This window comes from Vigna angularis, chromosome 4 (assembly GCF_016808095.1).
Source record: "Vigna angularis cultivar LongXiaoDou No.4 chromosome 4, ASM1680809v1, whole genome shotgun sequence".
NCBI lineage: Eukaryota > Viridiplantae > Streptophyta > Magnoliopsida > Fabales > Fabaceae > Vigna > Vigna angularis.
In genome coordinates, this window is record NC_068973.1 from 12086178 (window position 1) to 12098385 (window position 12208).

The window sequence follows — 12208 nt, forward strand, 5'->3', positions numbered from 1 at the left end:
ATTAACTAAAGATGAACTAAATGAAAACTATTGCGTAAGAATGCAAAACTCCTATTATAATCACACAAAATGTTCCAAACAAAAGGAACATGTAGCTGAAGTGTTCGAAAGATTATTTGTTTTATCTTAATGTACTTGTATCATCAATTTGATGATTCTGTTACACATCAACTAATCAAATAGAGGACTTTTTGTACTGCATTTTATTTTTTAGCTTTAGTTTTTTCATATACGTTAATTCAATTATTATTTTTTTAGCATTTTTGGTCCATTAGTTCTTGTTCATTGAAGAATGGATGTATATCACAACAAATTGCATGTACAAATCAATTCTTACTCATGGTACATGATTATTGGTCATGTGGCTGTTACTAAGGACTTTGCTTCTTGACATCAAAATCTGTAAGTAAAACAAATGAATCTTATTCTTATTTAACTTAATTAATTCACATTTTATAATATTTTAACCTCTAGAAATTGATTCACTGTCAGGCCTTCGTTGTTATGATATTTTATACATTAGAATTATTTTTTCCTCTGTGTTAAAACTTGACTAATTGTACAAGTTAATGATCCATTGAAAATTCAGTCAAAGATGATGGAGCTTTTTTCTTATCAAAGGGGAGAATTAAAAAAAATGTAAATTGACAATATATGTTTGTCCTACAAGTTGATTATTATTATCCCTGTTTTGGAAAGCTCTTTTCTAGAAATTCCAGAATTGAGAACTTGTCAATGATTATTTAATGATAAAGTTTTAGAAGTATAGTAATTAACAAGGGATAAAACGTTTGAAAATAAATTTTCAATAATGATATAAAAGGGAAAATAGAGTGATTGCCCCTTTAACTGGTTGTAGCAAAACTTAACAATTAGGAAAAGAGGTCATGAAATGCTTCCTTTTCTAGAGCATTGGTTGACACTTGGAATGCAGCAGATAGAAAAAAGAAAATAAAATAAATGCATCTCATTAAATTGCAATACTGATTTTATAAGAGTCATGGATGACGAGTGAAGAAAGAAAATAAAATAGAGGGTGTGAAATACCTGTCTATGGCAATTCAAAGTTGGTTTTGTTTTAAAAAAAATATTTTCCAACTCATGCTTACGGGCTTCACTTCCTAGTCTGTATCTGGTTTGTGAATAAAATTACGTGGACAGAGATTTTGATATATTGTATTGAAGTAAAATAACTGCATAGGAAGAGTGGTTGTAAAATAAAATCAATGGCTTGAATTAGTTGTGTGCTTTTGTGATTTCTTAACATAGTTCAATGCAGAGAAAAATTCAACTAAGTGGTTGTGTAGACGATAACTATTGTTTCAGTAAGAAAGATTTGAGAACTGTTAGAAGAATCTGACCTGGATGATGTTTGTTATGGCTCTTCTGATAGAAGGATCATTATATTTTTTGGTGAAAGAAAGATTGTGATACTATGAAAGACTTCCTGTAATTGACTTTCCTTGAAAGGTTTTATGTTTAGAAACCTGTCATGAGAATGGTGTATAAAATCACCAAATACATTCAATAGTTAAAGTATGGAAATTAATCAGGAGATGAACCTTAAACATATGATATTATCTTAATTTTGAGTGTGAAAGCATAAGTAGTGAGGGTAGGGATCATTACGGCAATATCAATTAAAATAGTGAAGACCATGTCCAAGATAGGGTGGTGCATGTAGAATTTAGAAGCAATTGCTTCCTTTAATGGCTCCGATTCTGGTTCCAATAGTCTTGGCAAATAGCATGTTCAAGCTCTTGAAATGTAACACAGGGAAACTGAAATGAGTCATCATGCTTCTCTCCAAAAAAGATATTAAACTTTTACCAGGGAAAATAGACTTCGATGATTTAATTAGTTAATAATGCATATAAAGCTCTATCTGATACAAAAATCAAAGCACCTTCATATGATTTGGGTTTATTTTCTTATCATCTAACACATCTAATATATGCTTTAAAACTTAATGGTAACATCCCATTCTCTATGTTTACTGCTCATTATTTTGTATACCAGAGTCAATAATATTTATGTCGCTGACTTGCAACTGAGACGTATAAAGAAAAGAAAACAAGGGTTACCTATGCATGTTTATATGTGAAAAGATCTAAAGGATACAAAAAAATTTGGCTAGTTTTCCATCCAAACTTTGTTATAAATACTTGTTTGTGTGTGAAAAAATATAAGGAAAGATCTTTGTAACCATCTTACTGGTAAATAAATATTGATAGTCAAATTAAATGGTTGGTAGTGTTGACTGAACTAGGAATTACATATTGCATATTGTATTGTAAATGATTGTTCTATATTTTTTAAAGCATTGAATAGAGGGAGGCACCTAATTAAATGAAAAGGTTGTGAACAGGTTAAAGTCAATTAAAAAAGATCTGATATAATGTGTGAACTAATATGTGTGTGATACTCTGTTGTGAGGAAATTTTTTGGCATAATTATACTTTGTTGGATTTGCAACAATTATCATGCAGTGGCTATGTCCTTATAAAGAACCAAATTGAAAAAAAAAGGTCAATTAAACTTTGTAAACTTACCGTATTAAAGGACACCAATCTACTAAGCAGGTCAAGTGTAAAAGCAACTTCATCCTTGTTATCCAAAGACATTTCTTAGGCCAAATGTAAGAGTAATACGAATATTCCAAATCATGTATACTACAAAGAACAAGATTTTGTCAGTGTGAAGTCAGAAATAGAGAAAATACAGATAAGATAAATATCCCACTCCAAGTAATAACATAACTTCCAAATTACAACAAAAATTATTACGAGTGTAAAGCACAAGTAACATTTAAAATTCCCAACTAAACAACAATTGAAGATGCCGATAAAAGGAAAAATAAGGAAGAATTAAAGACAGGAAACTGGAATATCATCATTTATTTGATTATCATTGTTGATTTGTACAAGTACACATGGACCCTATGTGCAGATAACAAGCTAACCACAATGAACTCGTCGGGCTTCAGGCCCTCCACACAATGTAAAAGTGAGTTAAGAGATGAGCTTTGGTATTGAGTTTTGATGAAAGACCCTTCCAAAACACATTTCATCCTCTTAATCCCGCACAATCACCAACATAGTATCATATTAATCATGCACCTTCTTCATTCTTGTGTTGTCGTGGAACCCTAATTGCCCAAACATAGCAAAAGAGAGGATCTAACCCTTCTAGAGGAGTCACGACCAAGAGCACGAGGGCTTTGACAATAGGAACATTGCCTTCAATGCAAAGGAGAAGAAGACGTGCCAGAGAGAACTAAGAAAAGGCGTGAAGAAAAGGAGAAAAAGTGAGAGAAGACGAGCAGAGAAAGTGAGAAACGAAAGTGAGAAACAAAAGTGAGAAACAAAAGTGAGAAACGAAAGTGAGAAATGATGTTGGGCAGAATCCACACCGATTTTTAGTATAATCGGTGTAAAAATTATTTTTTATACCTGCTCTGAGTGTAACTGGTGTAGAATTATTTATCATTTATATTTTATACCTTTTTTTTTTACTGTAACTGGTGTAAAAATGTTTCCCTTATTTATCATTTTGTCACCGCATCATTTTCTATACCTGATAAATTTCAATAGGTTTAAACAAAAGCTATAAAAAGTCTATTTTCCACTAGTGTGGGTATGAAGATTTGTACCATTTTTCATTTTGGGAAGAGCAACATTGCTTTAGCAGTGAGAGCATGTACGACTATAGACATAGCATAAAGCTTTAAGAAAACATTCCCAGAACGTCTTACTATCTATTAACATCATTTTGATCCATGTGTAGAGCTTTTGAATAAAGTTTGTTATTGTCATTATCTGCACAGATGAAGAGAACAAAAGTAAAGTAGACATAGAAGTATAATACGTTCATACATTTAATGCTCTTACGTTTAGAGAGCGTTTAGGCATGATTCGTACTACAAGCGTTTAGCATGAGTCTGTTCTTTTAAAGTAGTATGTCATTTGATAAATATTCGGAGTTTACTACTACTTATTCTAGATGCGTTTTTTTGTCATATACCGTTTAACTTTGTTAACAAACACGTCATTGTTTACCTTGCATTTATAAAAGATGTTTTAGTATTCATTTCTTTTAGACGCTTTACTCACTAAATAATATTTCATTAAGTGTTCTATGTTAAACTTCAAAACTCGAGTTACTAGAAAGTCTAATATCTCTAAACGATCTTATCTTAACAATCTTCCATTTTTTTATGTTTAACAAATACACATCCTAAACGAAATATATTTTAAGGATTTCAAAAAATTGGACATTGTTGTTCAAAGCATAATTATATCTCTTATATAATTTAAAGCGTTTAATCATTTCATAATCTAAACGATATATATCTTAGATAGTTTATATATTATAGCTATCAAAGTAGTAATTTGAGTGATGTTCCCTTAAACATTCAACAAGATCAAATATGACTTAAAGCAAATTTGATAGTGGCGATTTGATCATGTTAGTCATATCAATAATATCAAAACAAATTATTCAAGATCAAATATGAATGATATATGACTCCTACAAGTCATAAACCCTTTATGCAATGCATATGTATATTAGAGCAAATGCATAAAAAATATTATGAATATCAGAGTGAACAAAATAATATCAGAGGAGATGATATGATGAATATCAGATGAAATGAAATTGTTGATCTATCAGAGTAAATGGTCATAAAATTGTTTTTCAATGTTTGACAAAATAAAAAGGGTATACTCCCCTGACACCCCCTAAATTGGAGAACCTAATAGTGTTTACCATTTTTATTTTCCCCCCTTATTTGATAAATATAAAAAAGGTACTTAAAAGAACATTACTACCCTTGAGGGGGTGGAAGTGGTGGTGGTTGTGTGGTTGGTTCAGACAAAAGAAACAACTTATGGGTTAGGGCCTTGAGGGTGTTGACCACTTCCATGAACTTATCATTTTGTTCACCCTAATAGTGGCAAGCTCTGCAGTAGTATTTGCAAAGTGTTGCACCATAAGATCATGCATGTGTTACAATAGGGCAAGAGAAGTTAGGTCGAAAGGTAGGTTAGGGTTTGGTGGTAAAGTGGTTATGGGTTGAGGATGAGATGTGACTATCTAAAGGAATGGGTTGGATGGGGCACATGTGTGATTTGTTGTGTTGGTTCGACGGTAGGTGAAGGAGATGAAGGTGTTTTAAGGATTGGTCTGGGTAAAGGTTGGGCGATGTCTTCAGCTATTTCTTGAAGAAGAACTTCATCAAGCTCGACCATTATAAATGATGTAACCAAGAGCGCTTGGGCGCGATTTGTGGCCTCTTTAAGAGAGACAAGTTCCCTAAGAACCAACGGTTGGGTCTTGTGGGTTCCAACAGGTAGCATGGGGAGAAGTTGCCTTCCTACAGTAGCATTGTCTACCAAAAAGGTAGCGTTTGAATCATCAAAGTGAAGAATTTGTCAAGGCTGAACAATGCTCATACTAGAGGGCTGATAGCCTTTGCCAAATTCTTCAATTGAGTATTGACTAATGGATGTGTGGTCTACTCTAGATGCATCAGTATGATGATATATCGACTACTACTAGCACAAATAGGCGTCAAACTCATTGTAGAGCGTTGAGGGATCAACATTCCACTATTTTCATGGGTTGCGAGCGTTGGGAGTGTTGGAGCAGGACAAGGACCCTTTATTGGTCAACTTTCTTCATCTTTAATGGCTTCCTGTTTACAACGATTAGAGGAGGGGTTATGATATCAAGTACCACAATAATCTTTTTGTGGCGTCTGAGGTTGGACTGATTGTGGGAAAGCAACATCAGGAACATTTGCTTATAAAATTCCTTGGAAGATCTAGTGTGGATAGATCGACCTGTATATGGTAGACTTTGGACATCTTCCAAAGATCGTTGAATAGCCAGACGAAGATCTTCATCCTAAACTACATTAAAGGTTGGTGGAGGTGAGGATGTGGAGGGTACAAGTTGACTAAGAGGTTGGTTAAGGATTTTGGCTTCTTTGGGAGTGAGCTTGGTGGTTTTGGCCTTTTAAACGAGTCTAATGAAGATGATGGTTCCTATGGGAAGATGGTATAGGTTATTCAGTGAAGGTTGGGATAAGACTCTCAAGCCTATGTGGGTGGAGGTAAGGCGATGATGATTTTTAGGAGCAGCTTTTGGTAGGTTGGGAATGGTTCACGATAATAGTGGGGTACGTTTGGTGTGGTTATGGTAGTGCACTATTCAACCTGTCATTGAATAGGTGGAAATATAGGTAAGTTTGGGTGAGTGTCAAGGAGGGCTTTTGTGGTGTGAGAAGGTAGAGAAAGAAGGGGGTAGGTTAAGGACATAGATGGTGTGTATCTTTGTTTTTCTAAGCAAAAGGCAAGAGTGGTTAAGGTTAATGTGGGAGGAGTAGATGTAGTGGCTGCATGGTGCGGGATGATTATAGGAGCATCTAGGAGTATGGGTTTTTAAATGATTTGTTTTGGAGGGGTGATGAGTGTAGGAATGGTCAGTTGTGTGGATTGTTTAGGGGTTAACTTACTCTGATCTTCATCAGATTTAAGGTGTATGGTGGGTGGTACTGATGAATCGTTTGAGGCAGCCTTAGATGATTGTCATGAAGACTTTCGAATGGTGAGCTTAGGCCTCCTTGGAGCTGGCACTACAATGGTATAATCAGTAGGTTTTGTAGGCCTTTTTTTAACTCTTTTAAAAACGAGTCCATCATCAAATTGATCAGACTCTTCAGGTCGCACAACAATAGGCAACAACGCCAAATTTGATCGAGGTCGTACCCGAATCAAATTAATACACAATTAAGTGCAATATAGTATTAGGAAGTGACCCCTAGGTCGTCTCTCAAGGACCAAATGTGGTTCAAGAATTAGATAGAACACTTGGTGGGAGAGTTTTTGTGGACAGTTTTGTGGATACAAAAGAAACAACTAAAACATGAATTCAACACATATTAGAAAGCGGTTGGCAATTAACTCAAATGCAATGTTCCAATCACAGATTATTATCAATCAATCACTACTTTAACCCCTAATCCAACATAAGCTAATCAACTAAGTGAAGACTAACAATGTTTTCATAATTGCAAACTAAACGAATGCAATGCATAAGTTCAATCAATTTTGCACCATACAGTCCAATCAACTAAGCGAAGATTAAACACCAATTAGGAAATTAAGCATATACCCAATCGCAAGCACAAAATAGATTGAATGTTGAGCCAAATCAGAGCAGCAAAATCACAATTCCAACTTAGAAATCTCCAGGAAACTATGCAATTTCGTTAATTACCAACCAAGAACACTTAAGCTACCATTAAAGCCCAATTAAACAACAAAACAGAATGTGAAACATTGAAGGAAATGCGAAATTAAATTCTGGAACGAAACAACAATGCACAAAACGTAATTGAAACTAAAACGCAATGCAGAATCAAAACGCAAAACCATAAACGAAATGAGATTGCATATGCGAAATTGAAAAGGGTAAAACAAAATTGAAATTGGAGAATCAAAGTGCAACAGAGAAAGGAACATCAAGAAAAATTGAAATTACCAATAGCAATAAAATTAAAAAACGATTCAATACATAGAAGAGGAAGGAAATGAATATCAAACGTAAACACCCAAAGGGGGGAGTGGAAAACGCCTAAGAACCCTAAAACCTAAGAAGAAAAACGTGAATGAGGGAGAGGAGAGAGCTTCACAAATCTGATTTGGGGTTTTTAAAAGGACAAAAGACGAAAATGCCCTCTATATGGGCTTCTTACAAAATATTGACCAAACAAAAGTCAAATATGGTCAAAACTAAAATAATTAAAATTACAAAACGAAATTAAATGATGTTGGCAACCCTCTTAAAGTACTAATTATAATTCCAAAATTGTCCTACAATTAATAATGACAATAATTAGATTCAGATAATCCAAATTAATTAAAAATATGAATTATTAATTGAATTAAGCCCAATTAGTGAAAATAAGACAATAATGGAGAATTAAACACAATTCACTAATATAATTTGGTGTGAAAAGCTAAGTGAATAGTATAAAATAATGATTGATCAGTCTTCACTTTCGTCATCTTTTGTTCTTTCGACACTGTTGGTCGAGATCGTTTACTCTTGGAAAATGTGAAAAATACTTGTTATTCATGCTTATTAAGAGTCTCAAAGTTGTAATTATTCATGACTTATGTGTTTTCCTAATAGAAAAATGTAATAGTTATTAGGAAAGTTAGTGTTAGCTCATTGTACAGGAACTTAATACATCATTGACTATCTATCAACACTTTCTCGCTAAGTTAATCATCATTAGCAAAGGATTAGTGTAATTTTTGCTCAACGAATGTATACCTTCTCGTTGAGGGAATTATATATTTCTGGAGTGGTTATTAAGTCGAGAAAGAAAGGAAGTAAAGGGGGGTTCTAGTTAGAAAAGAACGAAAAAATTCCAAAAACTAGACAGATGCTACTTCAAGACATCAAGACGTCGTTCTTCACCGAATTTCGTCAAACGTGTATGTTTTAGATGACTAGGAGTAGAGTTGTCAAAATGGGTAACCCGGCCCGACCCGACCCGACCCACCACGGGTTGACCACTTAGTGAGTCAACCAAACCCGGCTCATTTATTAGCGAGCCAAAAAAAATCGAACCCGACCCAACCCACCACGGGTTGGTGGGTTAAACGGGTTGGCTCATTGGCTCACTTAATTAACTTTTTTTTTCACCTTCTTCTTCTCAGATTCTTATAACATGTTACTTTGATCGATCAAATTGAAACAGTAATAATTGAATCAATTGATATAAAAGAAAATGAAACAAAAGAAATATATTGTTATATATATTCTAAGCTATCAAGCGTAAAATTTTGCCAATTTAATTTAGTGAGACATACAAGAAACTACATATAGAGGTTAACAAAAATATATAGCATAAGATAAAATTGTCATGGTTGTAGATAGGACTAAAAACAAGATAAAACAAATGATATATTCCCGAATTATCCAATCTATAATATTATCCATCTATTAAATTGAAGTCCTTAATGGATAAATCCACAGTATTATGCTCTCTTGAAACATCTTCTTCTTTATCTCCATCTATAATATTATCCAATCTATAATCTTAGGGTTTTATTTGTGAAGGAGAACTTTTGGAAAGACAACAACGCGAAATGCTCTATTGCTAAGTAAAGGTTGTGCATTTTGAATAATTAATTTAATTAATTTGATTTCAATAAAAAAATAGGATTTGAATAATTAATTTAATTTAATTAAAAAAATAGGTGGGTTGGTGAGCCAACCCGACCCACCACGGGTTCAACCCGTGTAAGCCGAATTCTTAGTGAGCCGGGTCAAAATTGGCTCGCATAAAAAAATTTGCATTTTTTTCCAACCCAACCCGGCTCAAACCCGTGGTGAGCCGGGTTGGCTCACGGGTTTCAACCCATTTTGACGGCACTAACTAGGAGTAGCTAATTTTATCTTTCGTTGGAATTGGATGTAATATACTCACTGTGATGTAATTTTCTTGTGCGATATATCTATGCGTTCATGTGCTCTTCTTATTTTGATTGTCATTTATATGGAAATATAATGTAATTTGAATGTTTATGAGTATTGAAAAGTAACCTTAAACGTGGACATAAGATAGAGCAATCAAAAAGAGTGATACTAGGAATGGTGTCAATTATTCTGGTCATTCTTAAACATATGATTTTAATGCAAATTATATATTAAATGGATTAAGGAATTAATAATTTAACATATTAATTTAGAACTTGATCTTACGGAATTGAAACAAGTATACCTTGATGTGTATATGTGAATGACAATATGATACGTTGTACAAATTTTCATTCTTATGTGATTCATGAAACCCAGTTCAAATGAAGCTTTTTTCAATCGTAATCTTTAAATTCTTGTTATTACAATTCAATTTCATCGTTATGAATTCAATCATCATCGTATCTAAGTTGAATTTGGTAAATAATTAATATTAGACAAACAAAAACACAAGCCCTTTTAGAGAGCGATACTTGGAACTTACATTTACTACTTGATATGATTTGGTTCACTTGTCAAAAAGTTACCACTTGGTTGGAGGGGCAATAGATACGAGAGTAGCTTGCTCTATGCTAGATGCTTTAGTGGTAGACGCTTCAGCTCAAGCAATAAGTTTCTTTGTTGCGTAATCTCTTCTCCCTCGACGAACATGAAGCTCGGTGTATATCTCATTCATGGTTTTCGTGAATCCTTTGACATTCAGTGATTCCTTTAAGGATTCAACAATGTGAGTAGGAGCGAGATTATTCTTCCTTTCCCTTTCAATTTTCTTCACATGAAGGGGAGAGACTTATCCACTTGTGTCACCTCTAGATGCATTTGTTTCAGATTGACTACACTAAACTTCATTCATCTTCATGCTCTAGACACAAGAATGTTGGTCTTGACAAAGTTAGCAATATCACCAAAAACCAAATGATCAACAACCTTGGCTCATCAATAGTCTGGTACACCCAATAGTCTCACATCTCTTAGGAGTTGAGACCAATATTAGTTTAAATACACCTTCCTCCTTTAACCCTCTAAGACACCTTTTAAGGATAAAATTATGATGAAACTTCAAATTTCAAAGCTGACAATACTTCGAATGTGATAAATGACTTTAGCAATGCTATCTCATTGGACTGGGATTGAAACAATGATGTCATATGTAAAAATGAAATATCTTATCGAACTTAGGATCAAAATAATTATTATTTTCATTAATCATTATATTTAGAAGATATACTATTTTCCTAAATAGACATATTTAATGGCTACATTTTAATTGATTATATGCAAGTTTAATGGTGACTAGTGAACTATGATATGTATTTATATTATTGTTTGGTGAATGAAAAAGCAGGATGTTCTCTTACGATATCTTATCAGATTATAATATTTTATATTATATAATTTTAAATTGTATTTTGGATAGTAGGATTTAGAACGGTATTTTACATTATGTAACATGAAAATGTATTATAAATTGCATAATTTAGAAGAAATGATATTTTCAATTTTTGAGTTATGTAATCTGAAATTCATTTTTATGAATTTTCAAATTACATAACCTAAAATACATTTCCAAATTCAAAAATGGTTTAATCCCTCTTTTGGTCCTCATATTTGTTGGTGAATCTCAAGTGGGTCATCGCTTTTTAAACTGTCAAAATTGCGTCCATATACTTGTACAATTGAGCCAATTTTGTCCCCTCCATTAAGTTTTGACAAACGGCGTTAAGAGATGCTGAGCTGTATTTTTTTTTAAAATGCATTGGTATTATGTATTAAATTAATGGGTTATGTGTTTTATCTTTATTTGTCTCTAGCTTCTTCTCTGTCTCCGGCGCCAATTTCTTCTTCTTCTCAATTCTTTCTTCTCAGTTCAATCTTTATTTCTCACAATCAAATTTTCCACTATGACTTCAACCCCTTCTTCCAAACAAAACTACCCCACCCAAATGAAGACTCCATAGTCCAAGCACCGTCTCAATTTCCATGGTCCCAAATCAGCACTGCAAATGCACCATTTTCCTAACCCAAATTGTGCTACAAACAAGGAACCCATTTTCCCTCGTTGAAAGTCGCTAATGGAGTTTATTTTGCTTCTGCTATTGTTCAGGTCGTTGGGTGAAGATGAAGCGAGGTTGAACACGCCTATTGTGATTTTGTTTAACGAAGGTAGAAGAGAGGTTTTGGTTGTGCAGAATATAGCCAACAAACAGATCACATCTTATTGTTTGGATGTGGATTACTCTGGATTTTACGAATTCTTCATCTTGGTGAAAGTATTTATATTCTTGAACTTAATATGGAATGATGGAATACACAATGGAAGGAGGTGCAAGAAAAAAGGTAATCTTTTTTTCTGGTTGGGTCAAAAGAAGATGGTGGATCCGACGAGGTTGACAGTGGAAGGTTGTGGCTTAACGGTGTTGATGGTTATGTAGCACGGTGGTGGTTTGGGCGAGGATGGTGGCGAGCATGGCTAATGACGGCTAGGGTTTCTATGAAGAAGACGAAGTTAATGGGTGGGAGAATTTTTTTTTTTGTGAATGGAAATTTCTGATGTGGAATTAACACATAATTCATTCAATTTAATACGCAATGCCACGCCATTTTAGAAAAATGACAGCTCAACATCTCTTAACGCTGTTTATCAAAACTT